This window comes from Lygodium microphyllum, chromosome 4 (assembly GCF_053477565.2).
Source record: "Lygodium microphyllum isolate KBCC chromosome 4, Lygodium_microphyllum_v1.1.10, whole genome shotgun sequence".
NCBI lineage: Eukaryota > Viridiplantae > Streptophyta > Polypodiopsida > Schizaeales > Lygodiaceae > Lygodium > Lygodium microphyllum.
In genome coordinates, this window is record NC_141138.1 from 17,791,114 (window position 1) to 17,814,405 (window position 23,292).

Sequence of the window (23,292 nt, forward strand, 5' to 3'; positions counted from 1 at the left end):
TGCCACACTTCTTATGTGTACTACGTATATGCCTATCATATGAACAATCATCACAATAATCATAACACATAGTCTAGGGAAAGAAGATACTACAAATTGGTAAACATTTTTATTTCCTTCAAAGACATATGCTCAAGGTGGTGATGACAAAGAGATACATGTGAAAATGCATCCACAGCCAAAACATGGTCAATCGACCCATATAAAAGTAAGGGATAGAGGGTACTAGACTTAGCATCACATACAATAACAAGATTTGTATGGGTAATCTTCCATGAGGAGTCACCAAAAGAGATAAAATAATGTGCATCTTTACGAGAGCTAGTACATGATGTACATCATGAAGAGTGAATATGCTACCTGAGCTAAATTATAGTTGGACACCACCAATACCAACTATCTCCAATGCCAATTCATTATTTACCCAGATGCACAGATCCGATCGTATTGTGATAGGAGTGAAACCACTCTCTACGAGGGGTCACATGAAAGGAAGCCCCCTAAATCTATTAACCAACACTAATTATAACTTGACAAAGTATTTGTCAACTATGAGGCATCCAAGGAAAGAGGCAGCCAATATGAGATCATTAGACACATGATTAAGCAGTACCACATTAATCTCCTCAATCTTAACGTTAGACTTCCTAAGCACAATGTTGTGATTATCATTCTTTTCTTGCACTTTAACCCTTCCCTTTTCCTTGCATTTGTCTTCATGCATTTTATGGCACTATGACTAAATATGACATGCTTTCCCATAATAATGACAAGTAAGACCATCGGAATTAGGGCCATATGACTTATTGTGAGATTGTCCATGTGTCCTAGACTAAGACCTTTGAGAGTCTCTACCGTGGCCATGTCCGTCCTAGCTAGCCTCTCATAGTCAATGCATGTGACATAAGGGAATCATCCACATTCTTTCTATTCACCTCTTCTCTTCAAGAGGGAATACTCAACATCTTGGAATTTTAGCCCATCCTTTAAGGTGCTAGCACATAGAGCCATATAGAAAGTAGAAAGGGAGATTCCCTTCTTTTGGGATGGGATCCATCGCAAAAAATAGGTGGACCCTAGGAATGTGGGGGACCCAAGGGACAAAAAGGCATGCAATGACCATGCTCAAGGGACTAATCTAGGTCTAAGGTTTTCTAATCAATTTCTTACCAAGCCCTTTTGGAGTCCATTGTTCCATGACTCAAGTAAAGTACCAAGCAGAAATAAAGGATGCAAAGGATCCTTTGAACTCAATCTACTGTTAAGCTAGATGGTTGATGATGGAGTGAAACTCATTCAAATGTGCAGATATAGAAGTCTCTTTCTTCATACGAAGGTTCATCGATTGTTTTAGCCACCAATAAATTTGAGATACAAGGCTTTGCTTGCCATGAAGATTCTTAATCTATGTCCAAAGCTAATATACAGTCTAATGGTTAGTCATCAGTGAACCTTCTTAGAGAGTGAAAAAATGATTGTGGACTATCATAGCTCATGCAGTTCACCCCAATCCTTAGCATCAATGTCTTTGGGTTTGGAACCCTCATTTCTTAGTGCTCTAACATGCAATTTCTACACTAAAACCTACCATATATGTGTCTTCCAATAGCTGTAGTTGGTCTCATCTAGTTTCTTAAGGTTGAAGATAGCACTGTCATGAGAACCACTAGCCATAATGAGACCAAGCAAGTGCACAAAAGGGTGAAATAGGCTGTTGAAAATTTTGGTAAATCAACCTACTAAAAGGGTGAAATAGGCTGTTGAAATTTTTGGTAAACCAACCTACAAAAGGGTGAAATAGGCTGTTGAAATTTTTGATAAATCAAGTGCACAAAAGGGTGAAATAGGCTGTTGAAATTTTTGGTAAATCAACCTACTAAAACCATTGTCAAATCACGAAACTATCAAGTACAAGTGATTGCCCTCATAAAGAATGCATAGATTAGAAAATGACAAGCTATTGTAATAAATTGCAGTAATAGGTCAACAACCCATTGTAGGCAACCAAGAAGAAAGAAGCTAGAAATGACAAGCATTGAAGATTGTTACAATTTGAAAGTTGAAGAAGCTTGAAGCTTCCTAGCTATGGCTGCTAGGAAACTGACAGTTAGGGTTTGGTTGATTTCAGCCAATACAGGAGGAATTTTAGCAAACCCTCTTAGAGGGAGATAGCCCACTAGTGGGGCTTTAAAAGCCTTATGGTGGCCAAGGAGATTGCATCGCCTCTTGCCCATGCCAAGCCTGTAAGCATCACGCTACCCAAAAACTGTGCCAATTCTGAGTTTGATGCAATGTCATCCTTCTGCATGGCTAATGTGGAGGTTTATGGTGCTAGGCTGATGCGCCTTGAGTTGGAGAAGAGTTCCTTAGAAGGGGCCTTGAGCTGAAACCTCCTCCTTTGTTCTCCCCAAGTCCTCCATTAGAGGTGGGTCAGGTTTGGCTATGGAGGCAAGAGGTAAAAGATGAAGATGATGGAAAATCATGTGCACTTAGTGAAGCTGAGGGTATAGGAAGCTAAAGGGATCAGAGAAGGCTCTGATACCATGTTGCAAATCAAAGTTGAAGGCTTGAGAGAGTGTGCACAAGAGGGAGAGAGAGAGCTCAAGTACAAGACAAGATCTTGTTTAGTTAGTTGCTCAAAGTACAACTAGTACACTCTCCTCAACCTTGAGTGTGTACTTTAGGTTGTCTATATAGCCACTGGAGGAGTTAGGGTTAGGGTTTCCCCTTTCCTCCAGCCCTTTTACACCTAGCTACCATTATCCTCTCTAATGTAGGGAGAGTTCCTATGCTTATCTTTCAACACTATCTCTAGTTCCTATATCTTGAATGCATCAAACTCTAATGTCTTAAAGAGTTTGATCCATTTCCTCATAATAGGAACTCTCAATGCCATCCCATCCAACTTACTAAAAGAATAAGTAGCATTGCCATGTACATGTCTTACCACATATGGACCAAACCACCATTTAGAGACTTTTCAAATAGCACTATGTTGATTTTCAAAACTATTGTAAAAAATTAGCACCCAATCACCCTCCTATATTGCACTTGGCTTGAGTTTGCGCTTCTTGCTAGACCTTTTTTAATTCTAAATCCTTGCTATCCATAACCTTGAAACTACTACTTGAATATCCTTTGATCTCTTTTCAATTGTCTAATGCATAGAGCAAGCAATTCCTCTCTACTCAATCCTTCTTGCTAAGTCAACACACTCCATGTATTAGCTACCTCAATTGGCATATCAGACTTCTGATCATACATCAACTCTACATGCATAAAATCTATCACTATACTGTGTGTCATCATGGCAACCCATAATGCATATGGTAACATCTATGACTCTTCCTCAATCTTGCCTCTACACGACTTAGCTAATGCCTTAATGATAGGCAGATGTCCCCTCTCACTCTTCCCATTACCTTCTAGACTGTAAGCTAAATTCAATACTAGTTTTATCCCTAATCGTGAGAAGAACCCATGAGCCTCATCTGCATGCAGTTCCACTTTATCAACAATAATCTTGCCAAGACATCCTATTAGTAAAGATCCTCTCCAAAAAAAACATGCATATAACGTGTGTAGGCTTAGTGCTTAGAGCTCTTTCGTCCACCTAATTTGTCAAATCCTCACTTGCAAGCATGATGCATCTCATTTTCCAAACTCCTATATGCATAGTGACCAAATCTACCACCCATTTGTAATGAAGACACAAAGGATAGATTGGCTACAACCCATCCCGATACTTCACAAGTGAGTATATTTGGCAGATATTGCATGATTCCACAAAGTATGTAATATCCTTGTACATTCTCTGCTACCAATATATTTCCTTGATCTTGTTTGATATATCCCAAATATCTCTATGGCTATCTCATAGACTCATGGAACTCGTACATAACTCGTAAAGTGAGTAGCTCTATCACCAATGACTCATAGTGAAACCCCTTTCTTCTTCTTTCCATGCTTCCAAAGATATCCATTTTAAAGGAAGAATCCATATGTCTTTCTTTTAATCCTTTTATAATCCTCTTTTGGCCACTCATATTTCTTGGATAGCATCATGATATACTACCCTATGTTTAGCCATTCACTTGCATGTAAGTCCTCCTAGAAACACCTCCATGACTGAAACATAACACCTATAATGTTTTCTTCCTATTGTCCAAGCTTTGCCAATTGCTAAATACACTTATTTGTTGTTGCTACAGAATTCATTGTTACAATAGCACTCCCAGACATTCTAGCTATTGTAATTGCTATATTTAATGTTGTCCATGTATTTATTATGACAAATGTATTTCCATTTTATGACTAATGCTATCAGTTCATTTCCTACTGTAAAACATGTATTTTTAGTAACAAAAACACCCTTCTCTTTTTCTTCTATCATCCCCTATTCATCCTCAAAGTGTGCTCTTTGATAACGTATCAACAACTAGATTGCTCCTCCCTACAATATGCTCCAAGGTAGGATTATGTGACTTTATGTAAGCAATCCATCATAGCATAGAAATATCTAGATTTGTACAATTAGTAACTATCCACAACAATGGTAACAACCTATTTCTATGACCATAGGTGCACCAACAAAGTACTCTTGAGCACACTTGAGGCCTGTAAAAAATCCCTATAATTGTACAAATTACATGGCACAACAGATAGAATTTGAGCAAGAAGTAGAGAACACACAATAAATATAAGAAGAAAAAAGACTTTTTTAATTTCAATCAAACTGATACAAAGGTGGCTCTGCCCATTTGTGTGCTTCCATTGTGAAGCTTAGATGGCAATGTAGATAGATGATAGATGAAGAGCTCAATGGTAGTTGGAAGAACTCTAATTGGGTGAAAGATAGATTGACGATGGTTTTGGAGGAGTCTTTTTTTTATAGCCTGGGAAGGTAGTCTAGTTGGCTTGTGCAACCATATTATGAACCTTCTCTAGTTAGGAAATAAATATTCCAAGGAATATTTCCATATACCATTGGATAGGGTGCACTACTATCCCACCCCCATCAAGGGGGCCGTTGGTCTCCCTGGAACCCCCCCTCCCCCCCAGCCAGGGGTTTCTTCCACATACCCTAGACCCCAAAATAGGGGTCTTTGATAAATCCCATGCCTTAAAACTTGATACATTGTGCCTCGAGTTGCTACCAGCATAATTCCTCTATCTAACCCAAAGGATAGATCGACAAAGGTCACCTTTTTACCATCCAATCACATAGAACTTATTTAACATAGGTAGGATCCAACTAATGTCTGTGCTCACATATGGCGTCTTCTCATAATGGGGCCCTTACAACTTAGAGCACTATGGATGATTGGTGGTACCTCATGAGGATAGGGCATTGAGCATATCTAATACCTCCCCTCGATGTCCACGCGTAAGTGAACTACATCCTTGGCCCAACATTGAGTCTCTGAAGATGAATTTGAAGGATATCGTTCGTAAGAGATTTGGTGAAGATATTTGCTCCATTCTCCTTTGTTGGATAGTAGACCATGGACAATAGACCAACTCTACTATCCCATCCTCAATCAAGTCATGCACATAGTGATACTAGATCTCAATGTGTTTGGCACATGAATGAAAAATTGTTATACCCACCAAATGCAGTCCTAGGGATAGTTCCCTACCCCTACCCCTAGATGCAAACAATATCACAGTACAGTGCACCTAATCCACAATGGTCGTAGCAGATGATAGTGCCTCAAATGATGGTTCAACCACAACAACAATGGCCTCAAAAAATTCCTCCAATGGCGACTCAACAATAGTGGAACCCTACCAACTGGAATCAACAACCCCAAGTCTCAACAAGAGCTCTGAATCAGAACCAGAATAGAGGACCCTCTGGTTCAATCCAACCAGTGTATGTAGTAATCATAGAAGCTTCCAAAAACCCTACTACAAGTACTCCAGGAGGTGAAAATATGAAGGACTACCTATCCAACTTAGTCTTGCGAGTATTAAGAAAGAGCTTATGGATATGATTACAAAACAACTACAGACATTCAAGGTAAATACCACTAATATATCCACTCTTGTGGGGGGTGGGAGAGATGTGATGCATTCTAATACATGGTGTGGAAAGTGCTATCAAGCAGGATATTTAGCCACTATATACCCAAAAACCAACCATTCCTGGAGCTTTCTGTTCATACTATTTGAGGAAGAACCATATGGAAGATATCTACTCTCTGAAAGAGATGCACAAAAGAAGAAAGAAAGACGAAGATGCAAGATTCAACTTGCTGGAATCCAAAATGACAACACAGGACATTGGACCAAAGCCTAGGGAGTTCAATCCTAATTTTGGTCCAAGGAGGTTTCCCTCTCAGAGTTACAAAGGATGACAATCTGGTCGGTGGCTAGAGATAAGAGGTGGAGTGTTACAGATGTGGAGAAAAGGGTGAACTGTCCAAAACCTAGAAGGTTTGTGAATTACAAGCCCTTATGTAGTCAATGCAAAGGAGAAGGCCACACTGCAAAAGATTGTCCAAGTTTAGCTCTTGTGAAAAAAAGACCCAAGTACTTGCTTCCAATTTGGTGGAATTGGAAGTGGCCGCAATAATGCATGCAAAGAAAGGAGAAACCGTACTTCTAAAAGAGATCGTTTCCTCTGCCAAGCTTGTGAAGTTCAACCTTCCTAGGGAGAAACAAAATAGTGCAGTACAGAACAATGTAGTGAAGAGCACTACAGAGCCACAAAGATAGTTGTAGAGATAGAACCAGAGGTTTGGGAGATAGAGGATGCTGAAGTACTTCCTCATGGAGAAGAAGCATAGATGTTGCCACTCCTAGAAGAAAAAGGGAAGATAAAAGTGGGAGTGGCCCCATTCCCCAGTTGATTGGAAAAGCCTGTGGATCCCCATTCCCTAGTCGATTGTCTCTGTTGTAGCACGAGCCCAATGCATTCGTGAATAATGACTACTAGCATCTTCTTTTTCATGTACTTGTTAATGGACATCCCCAGTATACATAGTCTTCTCTCTATACTTATTGCTTTCAATAAGACTAATTTCAACCACAAGCTTGTTGTCTACACTCCCATTTAACCCATTTTCAACATTAGCCTACTTCAAATCAACATTACATCATCATATTCCCTCTAAAGTTGTTTCTCTATGTCTTTGTCAACTTGCATCAATGCTTGCAAAACTTCACCATCAAATTGTCTTTTTCGTTTTAGCATATCAATGATTGCATCATGAAATTCATGCTTTGTGATTCCAAGAACTTTGCCAAGTGTGAATTCTACTCTATTGCCAAGTATGCAATATTCCAAGGCCTTTTTAAGGTTTGTGGCAGTCTCAAGATCCGATTGTAACATGTAAAATCAGGTTGCTTGCCCCTTTTCTTCCCTTCTTGTTTCTTCTCTTGAGATGCATCCTCCATAACATGTTCATGTATGGCTTTTTTAGCCTCTTTCTATTGCTCCATTTTACTTCGTGTTATGTGTTTAGATGGGCTTGAAGAGGAAGAACTAGCATTGTCCTCACCTCTTCTTCTCTTTTCTTCCACAAGAGCTTCTTGATTATGAACCTAAGCCAAATAAGCATAGGCTGAAAATGAATCCATTGGTGCACTCCATCCCGTTCTTCCTCTATAATTTGACTTGCATCAGCCAATTCAGACTTTGACGTTTTGCATTTTTGCATGCAATCTAATGCTTGCATACAAATGTGAGATTTTGCTTCATCCATGCCTCCTTTACGAGCTTCATATTCCTTTCAATTCTCAATCCATATGTGGCTGCATCGATGGCAACAAATGTTGTCCTTGTAGCCAAATTGTCCAACCTCTTCTACATGCCACCATTTCCAAAATTTGGCTCTATTGGAAGACTAGTTTCTATTGCACGTATTTTTCCATCTTTCCAAAAGACTAACCTTTTTGCTTTTGCTTCATGGTAGACTCCCAGGGGGTTCACTATAGATGTTGTATGGTATCACGTGAGTGTAAGGGAGGGGGTTTTTTGGAAGGGGATACTTAAGAGTATACATTAGAGGTAGACCCCTCTTAATTTTCTATATTGAACTTAAATTTAAGGAGGGGATAGAGGAAAAAAAGAAGGGGGGGATGCATTTGATCACCTCTCTCCATAGATTGGTTTCTCCATGGCAGACAAGAGACCTTGACAAGTAAGGTTAAAACCCTAAACCCTCACATTGTAGGGTTATTGAACCTAAGGTTTCTAACAAAAAAAACATTAGCAAACTATGAATAAGCATTGATTGTTGTTTCTCCTCCCATATCATCATCCTTCGCAGCTCCAGGTTCTTTTCCTTCATCTGCCAGCTGGGAATTGGGAGATTTCCAAACTCACTAATAGTGTGTTATAGCTTCCTCTTTGTTGCTCACACTACCAATCTGATGCTTCCGTTGGCTCTGAAAGGGAGGTGAAATACCATGATACCTGATCAGATGTCTCCCAGATCACTCTTTCTTTTCCCAGTTCGGAGTGCTGTCACGCGTCGCACAATTTTGCCAATCCTTCTTTTTGCATGAAATTTTCCAAAAATGACTGAAAGCCAGTTGCTTTTTTTACATGTCATTCTATTTTAGAAGTTGTCTACAACTTTTGGATATTTATAATAAATAATATCTAAAATATCAAAAGTAGGCTAAACTTGTCCAAAAATCTAGTATTTTTGAACCATCCACACTACGGACACTAACACTAATGTCTAATATGGCATTGGCTCTCTAGATCAATAAGAAAGCTGAATGATGGTGCACTCTAGAGTTTTTTACAATGTGCACACGTAGTGTCACGATAGCGGTTTTATGTGTAAGTAGACTTCCTCTTGGTTTTATGATGCATACTGGTTTTCCATGGTTGAAATTGATTTCTAATATTTAAAAATACTAAATTATCAATTTTATAAGTTTCATCATGGTGAATATTGTGTTTTCATGGAGGGAATTGAAAAATAATAATGAATCTTGGTATTCTTAAGTGTTTCATGTCAGCAGGGAAATGTAGAAAAACCAAAATTTTAATTACAAATAATTATGAAAATAGAGGAAAATAAGTTTCAATTGAGAAAAAACTAGATATCACATGTGAAAAATTATTGAAAATTAGGGTTGTTTATGCAAGTATAATGGAGGTAGGGCATGAGGATTTGCCTCAACTTAACCCATTTTGTATGTTTTATAACTTACCCATTGCAAGCAAGACCCTAAAAGATAGGGAGAGAGACGGTTTTATTTACTGAATATGGTTAAAAATCTAATTAGTTTGCCGTACTTTTCATATAAGTTTTGATCTTACTTTAAGTACTAAGAGGTACAATAGCATGGAGTAGTCTAGCACTGCCTTATTATCACAATAAAGTCATTAGTAAAAGAAAATCATGGAAAGAATATTTGGGCACATTCACAATGCTGATTTCATTTAAGAAAAATGTTTGTGCACTCAAAGTCATTCACATTGCATTGCATTGCATGGACATAGTATAAAGAGAACTATCTCTTGGATACATAGCACTTGATTTCAAACTATTGACCCACAATGAGTGTGAGACTCCCTATGTTATAGGTTTAGTATAATTATTTCCTTTGGGACTAACTTGGTGAGGAATATACTATCTCTTAGAACGAATGTTATGAAGAGAGGACGTATACGATATCACTAGATTCATTTTATATGTATTTTTTTCGGCACTTGAATAGTGGCTTGGCACATGGCATATTGTTGGTGTTCTAAAATTGCAAAATTCATAATGTCAAAATTGCATAATTTACTCAAAATTTTGGTGACAAGTTGACAAAAGATAACTCAAGTGTATAGTCTTATCACATAGAAACTTTTTTGATGGGAAGAGGTCTATGGGACCTCATAACAAGTAAATATGCATGCCCTAAACTTCCTGAAGAGCGAATGAAGGAACAAACAAAGGCCTACAAAGATTGGATAGGTAAAAATAAGAACATTTTACATTGGATTTCTATATGCATTTTAGAGACATTGATCCTACACAAGAAAGCTAGCACATGTAAAGATACCTAGGAGATTATTGGGAAAATGTATGACACTTGCAAAGAGGAAAAGAAGATAGAGTAGATATTGGATGGTACATGGCTTGGGAATTGAAGCATTTGCGGCGTTGCCAATGGGGATCAACAAAACTCCTTCCTTTGACAGATTTTTCAAGCTTTGAGTGGCCTTTGCCAAGTCCAGCTACTAGTGAGGGCTATAGATGTAAGATATTTTTTGAGATCCAGAAAGCACTAAAATCTAATATCTCAAGTAGGCTAAGCAAAGTTACTTTATTTATGCCTATTAATATATTTATTGATTTCTTCTCTAATATGGAGATAAGAATAACAAAAACCATGCTTTCAGTGAAGAGACTAACATATGATCATATCATACAATTTGTTGATGAAGGATGGGATACAAGGACATAAGGAAAAATTATATGTAAGATAGATCAAGACTCTATAGCTTGTAAATATATGATTGCTACTCAAAATTTTATCCTTAGCTTTTACTATAGTCGATGGCATTCTGTTGGTAGTAGTCTAGTTGCTTTAGACCAGAATCTTAATGATTTCAGCAAAGATCCTATAGTGGATCTTGATATTTGGTTCAATGAGGATATTATTGCAATCTTAAAGATCAGAAAATCATGTACGCTACATCAAGTGAGGATGGATTTACAAAATGAAGACATTGAACTACCATGCTCCTTTGTATTCCAACTTGACAAGAAATGAGTAAGTTTTCACATCATATTATATCTACTTAGATGTATATCAAGATCTCACTTTCTAACTAACAAACATTTGTAATTTATTTTTTGCACATATCGAAAATGAGAGAAAATAATATACACTGCAAGGACATTCAAGAAAAGATATCTTTACTATCAATATAAAATATATGTACAAATTTTGTAGCAGATGTCTATCTGCCATCTCTATGAGATATACAAGGGCTGAAGGGCAAATTTCTATATATGAAGGCTTACAAGGCGATATGGCAAAGCTATTTCTTTTTGGGAGAACTATCCTTTCTAGGAGTCCTTTTTCCTTTCTTTGATGTCTTGGGTATAGAAGGTGTTGAAGCTGTGGCTTCGCCTTCCATGGTTATAGGCACCGCATCTCCTTCATGGTGCAAATCCCCACCAATCTCTGTTGTTGGATGTATACAATTGACCATTATATACTTCAAGAGCTTTGCTTTGATGTACCAAACATGCTCAGATGTATAGCAATCCTTTGAAAACTGTCACACATTTATAGAAAAAAGAGTTTTAGTTCATTATTGTTCTTACAATAGACTATATTTTTATCATCAATGGACTATTTGCAATTAATATCTATCTTAAAGTTTAGCATCTTTCATATTACCTTTACATGTTTATCATCATTAAGATAAACAAAGTTAACCATTCTTCTAACATTTGCAATCACCCTCCAGCCACAAGAATGGCTATCATCCTGATGGGGACACTGCAACCACCAACACAAAGTAAAACTATAAAGAGGACGGATGGTAGTTCATAGAATAAACTCATGTTTCAATTATTTTAATGAATAACTTACCGCAACTTGTCTATATTGCATTGTTGCAAGCAAATCAGACGGCATAGGGGTCTTTTCTCTAGCTCTTCAATTAATCTTTTGGCACCTCTATATATAAATATGTTGAAATTTAGAGTACTTACAAAAAAAAGAATTGAAATATCAAGGAGCCCTTGGATAATATAACTTACAATTTAGCATTTCCATGGCTTCCTTTCATAGAGTTGATTAAAAAACATTGCTTATCCACAAGGTCTATTGCAATCAAGCTCCAATGAGAACTAAAAGCAATCATATCTCAGCAAATTAGTAGGATAAAATCTCAAAAACTCTAATAGAATATTGAATCACTTACTTTTCATTATATGGAATTATAAGGAGCTCCAAAGTATCAAAGTCAATCAGATTGAACCAGTGCTCAATAAAACTTGTATCAAGCTCGTTCCTCATAAAGAATGAGATAGATGGATCAAGAACCTCAATTTTTTGTTGTATATCCAAAGAAAACTCATGCATTATACACCTAGAAAAGGCATAGAAATAGTGAGTATAAACAAGAAAAATCTTATTGTTAAAAAAATATCAAAAAGTATAAGTAATTATGGATGGATATACCTTAGGCCAACAAGAATAATACTATCATTTACTTCTCTTCTTTTATCCTTAAGAATCTGAACACATACAACATCAAAGGAGATAACCTCAGTTCTTTTGCCTAAGTCACCAGGTAAGAAACAAAACACACTAAATCCTTTTGGATTAGCTGCTTCAAGAAGGGTGGCTAGCTCATTTTCAAAGGACTCTAGTTGCTCTATTTCCCTTTCTTCAACCCTTTGCCTCCTATACTCTCTCCATTTATCTGCCTATTCCTCTTTAGCTTTCTCCTCTTTTTCATGTTGCCTTGTATCCCTCTCATGGGTGACATCCTCAATCCTGAGACCAGAATCATCTTTCTTTCTCCTAGCTGGGGGCACATTAAGGATATTAAATGTTTTCACATCAGTGAAGGGAATTGGCTTAAGGACCTTTGAAAATCTATATCTTAGCCTCCTAAGAATTACCATGTCCTTGTCCATGAGTGTGAGCCTATGAGCATGAGCAGCACAAATATATGCATCTTGAAAAAACTCAACTAAAAAATCCTATGTGGCTTCTTGTATACAATTAAGAGTTGTTCTTGTCCATTTGAAACTATCCAAACTATATTTGTCACAAATTTCCCTGACAAGCCTCTGAAAAGACAACTTTGGAATTGCATTGTCAAGAGCCTTTACTGCCTTTCTAATCTCCCTTGGACACCTGACATTTTGAGAAAACTTTCTCTTTGGCTTTGACTTTCTAGAGAGCTTCTGAGGCTTTGAAGATTGATGAATCTTTGATGTTAAATCCCTAGGATCAATCTTCTCCTTTCTTGCTGTTGCCTTAGTCCTAGCCATCTGCCAAAAAAAGACATGTTACTTCTTCTCCAGCATGTCCAGCGAAACGTGAGTCTCAGACAAGAGGTATCCATGCTGCATGTCGTTTTCGCGCTTCAGCTGAATTTTTCTCGAGCGTGCCCAATGAAACGCGAGTGTCAAGCAAGGCGCCTCCTCAGCTGCTTCTTTTCGCGTTTCACCGGACTTGTTGTCCATTGTATCCAGTGAAACACGAATTTAAGGCAGGAGGCATCCTTGAAGCACGTTCTTTTCGTGTTTCACCGGACAACTCATAAATAGCAAAGAAATCGACAAAACCAAGAAAAAAGAGTTTTGATCTAAGAAAAGCTTTTAAAATTACATAAAATATCCACAGAATCAGGGAAGAAGTTTGAAGATTTCCTTAAATCTCCAAAACATTAAGGAATGCTCCCACTGTGGAAAAAATTCTTTTGTAGTGCTGATAAGCTCATAATAACATAAAGGATTAAGGAAAAGCATCAAAAGAATGCATTGAATAGAGCCTATTATTGAAAAGCAAGATGTAGAAAACCATACATTCTTTTTAGCTTATTCTTCACAATCTTAGCCTAATGACGAGAATATGCTTGAAGGTTTCCTTTGTTGGGGAATTAGTGAAATGCTTGGAGATTGGAAGGAACACCAAAGGTAAAGGCGGAGTAGCAATGTTTTCTGCTTGCTTGCGGTGAAAGGCGAAGGCGGTGAATTTGCATGGACTCAAAGTTCTTGGCAAAGTGTTAAGTAACACACGTGTGACATATTCTCGCTTATCGGAATTTTTTTATCTATGGTACAAGCATTACTTGGAAAAGTGTTATGTAACACACGTGTGACGTATTTTTGAAAAAAGAGAGTGCGCACGTCTTCTGAGGAGTTTGATACGATGTGTTAAGTGAGACACGTGTGCACGTATTTTGAGGCATTTCGTGCATGCAAAAATATTGGAAATTTCATCCAAATTTGCGGTCCCATTTATTTTTCCATCATTACACAAACTTTTTCGTTGGAACTATCACCACATGCTTAACGGTCAATATAAAAGCATTTCGAAGCCATTTCTCCGACACTGTCTTCTTTTCTGTCGAAATTTCGTCTCGACTTCCCTTCAAGGTCCTTGCTTCCTGTGTGAAGAGCAGTTCAACAAACTTTGATAGGTAACAAATTTTTTTTATTACAAGTATTTTAACAAAATAAATTTGATTAATATAAAAAGAATTTTTAATAACACTTGAATAATTACAGATGTTATGTGCTTTGTATCTATTAAAAGCAGCATAGCTTTTCCAGAAAGGATTTTATCATAAATTTCTGTGTTTCCATAGAATTAATTTATAGTTCATGTTTCTCTTCTTGATTTGCATCTTTTGACCGGTGAAATGCGAAATAATGTCCCTGTTAGTGATATTTTGCTAAGTATCGCATTTCACCGGTGAGATATTGAAATAATTTTCGTCTTCAGGGTAGTGTCCGGTGAAACACGATTTCTTCACAGGCATTTGCCTTGGACACTTTAATTTTCGCGTTTCACCGGTCAACTAAAAAAATTTCTCCTTTTTTGATTTTTCTGTCTTGAAAAATGCAAATTTGGGGCCTCTTTCCATGGTTTCATCTTGTTTTATTGGATATTGTTGCTATTCTGCTTTGTTTTCAAGGATAAATCTTTTCCTAGTCAAGATGACAAAGAGGAAGCTATCTCTGGAAGGAATGGATGAGGAGGAGCTAATGGAGACATCTGATGGTAGGCTCTTTGATTTCTTACACACCACTGGAAATTCTTCCAAGTTTGGCTATATCAGGGAAATTTTCAATGTTCCTTTTGATTTGAAGGAGTTATTGGAGGATCTTGAAGATAAACTTAAGGAGTACAGATGTTTTTATGATAGACATGTGCAAGGTTTGGAAGTCAATGGATTTGTTCATTATAGTGATGTCATGGGAGCCACCAGTACATCCAGGTCAACTTTGCTAGGCAGGTTCAACCTCATTGATGAGGAATTCATAAAGAAAGAAACATGTTGCCCTTTCCACAGGTATCAACACCAATGCCTTCTGATCCACAAGGACGTTGGATTTATTGTGTATCTTCAGTACATGGAAAATTCTTCTCCAGATATAGACCAACAGGGAAAGCTAGAGGATATTGCAAGTATGGATAAGGAGGTCGAAGAGAAGGAGGAGATGTTCCAAGAAGATGTTGAGAATTAACTTGTCCAAGGTTTTGATGTAGGTTTGTTCAAGAGTGACAATATCACAATGGTGGAAGAAAAGGAGATCGAGCCAAGTGCACAGGTTGATGAAGAAGATCCTCTTGCATGTGTTCCAACATTTCCCACTTATCTTATCAACAAGAAGAGATATGTGTTGCTAAATGATATTCAACATCTTTTTGATCTTAGAGAAGATTATTGCTTAGCAATCCTTGTAGGTTGGGGAAAAAATGTCATGAATTTTATAGGTTATGAACAAGAACCACTAGCAAGTCTTGATGTTGAGGGAGAGAATTTCCAAGATAGCTCTATAGCCTTACATACATGTATTAATCAGATCATAGAATACGAAAAGGGGGGGCTACCTACAGAAGAAGAGTTCTTGTAGGTCCAGAAGAAACTTCATATTGATGATGTAGGGTATGAAGAGAGATTGAAGTCTCCATCAGATGAGAAGCCCAAGAGTTCAATAAATCCTTATGATGATAGTCTTCTTGAAGAAGACGAACACCCTAAGGTATGAAATATAATTCGAAGTTACCTATTGAGTTTATGTTAGACTTTATTATGCATTATAGATAAATATCTTATATCTTGTACTGTTGTGGTTTGTTCTGTAGATTGAGATTGAAGATCTGGACAACTTTCTTGGAAGGGCCAAGGGCTCTAGGCCAATGAAGCTTGGAAAAAATCAAAGCCTTGGCCATTATATTGGAAACTTAAACAATCAAACAATTGTAATATATCATAGTAGATTGTCAAGCTCTCCAAGTCTACCAATGATGGCTTTGAGAGCTATCTCAAAGGTAATTGGATCTCAAGTTTTCAGTAGAGGTTTAGACAAGATCATTTTAGTGGAGAAGGAAGAAGTTATAAGAGTTTTTGGCTTCATGCCTGGATACAGTGGATCTAGAGCTGGATATTTTGGAGTTCTTGGCTCCTATTTGCTTTCTTATGTAGGAGATAGTAAGAATTTGAAGCCTCTTCCAGGCTATCGGAAACAAGAGTTTTTGAAATACAGAGGTCTTATTGAGTGGGATGAAACAAAAGATTCCTTTAGAGGCCCTGTCGAGCTACCTGAAACCAAGGACTCCTCTGAAGGCCCTGTTGAGGTGCCTGAAACTAAGGACTCTTCTGCAACACAATCAGACTAGAAGATGCCAAAGATTAAGGGTTTCTTGAAACCCATATTTTTCCAACTCTTTGTTTGGTTTGTAACCATTCTGTAAATCTTTGCTTTGCGCAAGAATTTAAATATCTATCTTTTCTTCTTTGGGTAACAATTTGTATAGTCCTTGCTAAAGATGATGTATTGCTTGATGTGGTTGTATCTTTAAGCTTGAATTTATGCCAAATTTGTCGATAGAACCATTGAAAGACCTCTAATAAACTGTCGGCTTTGTGTCTTCCACCTCCATGTCTTGTGTGTCTGAAATATTTTGTTCTTGCTTGATAATGTGATTTTTCCATACCTTGGGTTGACCAGATAGATAGAGATCCATATTGTTTAATAAAGTATGGAGCATGGTTGTATAGAATATGCTGCATAGTCAACAGATAAAGAAAGTTATTAAAAAACATTATATGAGTTCGACAATGAAGAAACAAACATATAGAAACTTCTTATCATATAGTGAGTAAAGTGTTGATCACCCCAAGCTTCTGTCATCGCCTTTTTGAAAAGGTTCAATTGGTTTTTAAAGTCTTTGAGATCATCATCATTCCATTCAGTCTTATCACAATAAAAAAACACTTTGTCTAGTGTTTCCCAAACTTTAGCTTTTCTATTTCGAGCTTGTCCATTATCAGTGTGATCCTTAACTGCATTATGTAGGGATTTCCACTGATTAAATTTAATAGTTGAGCCACCATTTCTCGAGTTTATCTTACCAAGTCTCCCATGAAAGCCTAGAAACCTTCTAGCCTTCACTCCACCAATAGATGGTTTTTTTGGGACACAATTACCATCCTTAGACTTTTGAAGATCTGGTTCAATAACAACATTGCCACCATGCAAACCAATTGCAGAGATAACTTTTTCAACCTTTGTTATAGCATCTGTTCTAGTTGATAATGGCTTCAGCTTCCATGCAAATCCTATATAGAGATGAACAAGCTTTTCAATTATCCTGCAAAGTGCATGAAGTATACAAATATGGGCATTCGCTAAAGGAATGTCCAAGACTGGTTTAAACTGTGGATCCTTATTGTGCCTAGAGGGAGCTCTATTCCAATTGCTTGAGTTTAACTCTGCAGCTGGTGACATACAGTATAAGCAAGGAGATCTCGAGTTAGCTCCCTTTGATACATTATACATACATTTGAGTGTCTTTAGGTCACCAGCTATGTGCCACTCAATCCTGTAGTTCCCAAATCCTTCAACAAATAGCTCTTCTCCTGCTTGTTGCCTTTGAATAACATTAGGTATTGATATTTGATGAAAAACCCAATATAGTATATCAAAATTCTCAGTATCTACCTCAAATGCTCCTAGCCACCAGATGTTATATCCAGATTGAACACTAAATGATGTTGAGTGATTGCAATGACCTGACGAAAGTGCTCTATTCATCAAGGTGATAGAGATTCTCTCCAATTTTTTACATTTCAGAATCTCACTTTCATCAAGTTTAATCACAAATCTGTCCCTGTGCCTCTCCTACTGACAAGTCATAAAATTTGATCATTAAGCATTGTAGGGTGGGCAAGTCAAGGAAAATATTGTTAAATTCATTGAATGTAACCTCCTTTTTCTTGCCCTTGAAGCTAGCCTTGATATGAAAAGGCTCACCTAGAATCTCCATCACTTTGTTATTAACTCTCTGTCTGATAGTCCTAACCACAAATGGCTTCGGAAGTATGCAATTGCGTACCTGTCCTTGCTTCATATTTGATTGTAAAAGCTGGAAAAGTTGCATATAAGCATCTTGACTGATACCAATACTATCCAATGTCTTCTGTACTAACTCAGAATCCAAAGAATGATCCTTTACAAATGACTCCAAGCATTGTTTCTTTGCCTTTTTAAATTTCTTCTTCTCCAAAATATCCTTTGAAACTACTGAAGGAAGAAGATGATAATAAAACTGAGCTGCTTTTAAAGAATCTCTTTCACTTGCATTTGGTTGTAGAAGAGATCTAAGCAAAATTAACATCACAAATCAATGCAAGTAGTTTAAATAAAGCCATATTTAAGATTTTTCAAGTGAAACAAAATATACATTGCTGCTTGGATTCTTTTACCACAGCCTCCTCCTCCTCATTTGAGATTCTCAATATTTTTAAGAGCTCTTTGTCGATTTCGAAGGCCTAATAAAGTTTGCTTTCGTTGATAAGCTTTGATACGCTTTTCCAATGAATGAATTTTTTATTGACAATCCTCTAGCTTCTGCAACAACTCTATATTGTGTTTCATCAAAAGATGATTCTCTAGTCCAAGGATATCCTTTTCTGCAATAAGATTAAGTGTATAACCTAAAAATCCATTGTAGCCATCACCAATAAACCTCATTAATGATGAGCTATTATAGAAAGGAGGAGTGCTATTTCTGCTAGGATCTTTGGGATATAGCTTTCCATCTAACCAAAGATCAATATTCTTCTTTTCTTCAAATCTCAGTATATGTTTCATATACTCTGTAACCGTGATAGACTTTGTTCTCTTTCTTATTGGTTCATACTCACTGTCCAACTCAATATGAAGATGATAGAGAGGTCTTTTATGAGAGCTACAGAGATCATTAGATGATTGATCCATAACTGAGTTACAGAGATCATTGGGTGATTGACCCATAGCTAAGGATATGATTAGAAGTAAGAACGAAAACAAAGAAGAGACTACTAAGGAGGAGAAAAAAAGAAGAGAGAAACGATGGAGGGAGGCAATCGAGTATCCACCAAAATTCAAATTGAATATTACTTTTCACTTTAATGAGGAGAGGTAAGATCTTCATTATGACAACCTTGCCAACTTTATGGCGACCTAGATTTCTAGGTTCGATGTGACCACGAGAATATCACGACAATGACTTATTAACGAATTTTGATATTTTAACTTACCAAAATATAAACCTTTTAAAAATTCTATAAAATGATTTTATTCCTTAAATTGTTTTCTCTCTCTAGGATCTCTTATAGGGCATTTTCGAGACCTCAAAACTCCCATAATGACCTGCATACAAGTCCATTGACATTTCTATTTCTATGAGAAAAAGTTATATGCTTGACTTTGAGGATTCGATCATCTTGTTACTTATGTACTTGGTAGAATGACACATCCCCCTAAAGAGAATGATTGGTTTTTGGGACTAAAAAACTAGAAATCATATGATGCATCATGCAAAATGGTTTGACAAAAAGGAACAAAGGCAAAGTGAAGAGTATGTTGCTGTGGGAGATGATACCTTGCATAATATTACTCACTTTGATAGTGTTCCATTGGTGATTAGAGATGGATTAGATAACAAACTTAGAGATATTTTGTATGCACCTACCATCACTAATAATTTGACTTTAGTTGGATAAATTGTTGATCAAGGTTTACAAGCAAGATTCAGAAAATATATTTCTTCATTGAAGAGTTTAGAAATGGAAAATATGCCACATTGATTGCTTATGAGCAAAAGAAAGGTAGGTTGTTTGCTTTGGATGTAGGTACTCCTATCATAAACAATTCTATGTTCATAGAGAGTGGACATGGTCAAGACGAGGATGTTGAGTTATGGCATAGAATATTTGTTCATGTAAACTTGAAACGGCTTAAACAAATACACTCTAGGCAGGTTGTTCATGGTCTTCCATAGTTTGGCTATATCAACTATGATCATGTATGTGAGACACAATGTCTATTAATAGTAGTGGTGGTATGTTTCGCTCTTGTATTTCATTGAATTGTGTGGTGACCAGTTGGTCCCTAACTGATGTATAGACTTTAATTTCAGTAATACATTTTGGATTGAGTGCATTTTGTGTTTGTTTCTTGTGTTATGATTATGTCTCACTCTTCATCCTAGACTCTAAACATCGAAAGTGATATCAGAGTTGGTTTTGAGTGTGCCCATTGTCATCTTTGAGGCACTTGTACAAGAAAACCGATAACACATGGCGACCATGATTTTCGTTCCTCCATGGACTAACTTGAATGCATACACATTTGCACAGTCTACCTGAGGTAGTTGATGTTGTAAGCTATACCCAGCGGTCCATGTATAGACAATGATGATACTACCTCTTGAGGCTTTCCCGTTCCTCATAGTGAGGTCATAGCAGAGGCACATCATGCTATCCCAAAAATTTAGACACATTGGTTGCATTCCACTCTCTTGACTGGGAGTGAATCCAATCATTTTGTCTTTCCACCTACTAGAACTTTGAATTTGACTAGCCGATTTCTTGCTTCACTAAACCCAGTTGCTTCACTAAACCTAGTTGGTGTCCCACTAGTAACCTCCACCTCACCTATCATCTCGAACCCCATGTGGCACACCATCTTGGTAATTTTCTCCCAAAGTTCTCCAGGTTAATGACACTCATAAGGTTGCTATTTTCAAATCCTCAATGCTGCACAAGAAGGTTGCAACTTGGCTATCTATTGATGCAGAACATGGCTAGCCATCATGGAATGAGGCCCTAACTACTTTTCATAGATTGAATGAATGTGCAAAAACTTGAATGATTCCTTCACCTCAAGCATGATGATAGATCGATTCAGGTGTATACCACCAAGTTCATAATATTGAATAGTTGCATTGAACCAAATGCACATTCGAAGGATGAAATGTTGAATACTCTATATGTCCAAGGTTTTAATACCTATTTGGAAATTCTTTTCTTATGATGATCTCTCTGGCACTAGCATTGACCCGTTCTATATGAGAAAGCTCTCAGGTTAGGGCAGTTTCTGTCCAAAGAGAAGTCAAGAATGTTAGAATATTGACAATGCATGCTATGGAGGATCATTGATGAGAAAATAGACAATCATCATGAGGCAAAATCATTGAAAATGAAGAAAAACTAATATTATCCAAGCATAATGCAAGTATGACTGATTGATAATGACTGATTGAATGAGTGTGGGGATGAGTGCCTTTTATAGGCTTACAGTAGGTGGTATTGGTAGGTGGAGATAAGTGGAAAGGGACCATGAAACTGTGGTTTTAATATCGTGCATAGATGACCTAGTCTAAGGCTTTATTGCAGTTTGTTTCTTTGCCTTGTTTGTTCCAAACAAAGAGGCTATGGTGGATGTGATTGCACATTTCTCAACACCCCTCCTCAATCACAACTGAAAAAGACATTGAGTATACAAAGGCTATCGTGAGTAGAACCTTGCTAAGTGTAGACACGGAAGAAACAAAAAAAACAACCATACAAAGCTAGAGGCTATTACAAGGCCTCACTAAGTGTGTAGAGGCTGTAGTGTGCAGAGGTTACATGAGGAGTTTAGGAGCTTATGGTCGGAACATTAGGCAAGTCTACATGTTAAACTTTAAAAAAGTCTATTAGAAAATGTTGAGATGGCAAGCTCAACACGTGCAGACATTGATGATGGACCGCCTAGCTAGATGGGTCCGCACATCTACACTTAGCATGTTGGTGGTCATTATGATACTCACATGGCCATTGACTTATCACTTATTATATTTAGTTTGTTACACCTACCTTTAGCTGGCAAAGACATAGCGCCAATCGATTAGTGTAGTCGGTTATGCACTGTTTGACTTAGTAGGCCACTTTTCTTTATGTTGTATATTATCTATACTTTGTGTACAACTACCCTTCATGGAAGTTTCGTGTGATGAACTTCCTCATAGGAAAGGACCTTTATGAATTGTTTCAGGTAAAGAGAAGGAGCCAGAGCTAGGTATCCCTCCGCGACTGCAGATGAGTTAAAAGCATGGAAAGAGTGGAATGTGAAAGACAAAAAGCTGATGTACTGGCTATCTGCAGTTATTGATAATACTATACTGGGACATATCAGGAATGCAAAAACTTCACATGCATCTTGGACAATTTTTGAGAGCATGTTTTCAATAAATACAAAGGCACGAAAGATTCAACTCAAACAAGAATTGAATGCCTTGAAGAAAGGGAAAATGTCTGTCAATGAGTATGTGTTGAAGGTGAGGAGCATTGCAAATGCTTTAACAATGATTGATGCAGTGCTGGATGATGATGATTTGGTTTCATCCACTCTGAGTGGCCTTAACAATGAGAAGACATGGAAATCATTTGTTACTTCAGTATATGTACGGAAGCCATTTCCAGATTTTGATGAGCTGATCTCTCTCATAATTACTGAAGAGATCAATATGCAGGGTGATTCGTTTGAAAGAAATAGTGAATAGGTCCAAGCATTTTACTCAAGTTCAGGAAGGGGACATGGTAGATCGTCTTCGAGAGGCCGTGGTATGGGACGTGCTGGCGATAACCAGCAAAATAGGTTCAATCAATAGTTTGGTGAAATGCAGGTTTCTGGAGGCAGAGGAGACTTTAGAGGCAGGGGGAGCTCTAGAGGAAGAGGTGGATGGCAAAATAGAGGTTCTAGAAATTCTTCTATTGTTTGCCATTATTGTGGCAAAATAGGCCATATTGCAGCCCATTGCTATGCAAAGAAGGATGATATTCGTAGTGGTAAATTGTAGCAAGGAAACTATGCATCATCTTCACGACAGAATGAAGACAAAAATGAGCCTCTATTTGTTATGCAACATATGATGAATGCAGTTACAGGAAAGGGGACACATGATGATGTATGTTATGTCGATTCAGGTGCATCTAATCATATGACCAGTCATGTTGAATGGTTTGGAGAGATGCATGACTTACAAAATCCAGGTTATGTGAAGATGGGTGATGATTCATGCCACCCAATTTTACACATTGAAAAGGTTCCCTTGTCCTTGTATGATGGCCAGACAAAGAGTCTAACATATGTATTACATGTGCCATCAATTACAAAGAATCTAGTATCTGTTGGCCAAATGGTAGAGCAGGGGTTGCAGGTTCGATTCAATGCAAAAGGTTGTTTTGTAGAAGACTTCAATGATGAGTGCAAGTTGGTCGCAAAAGGAAGTAGAGTTGGCCGAATGTTCACTTTAGATGCTGGA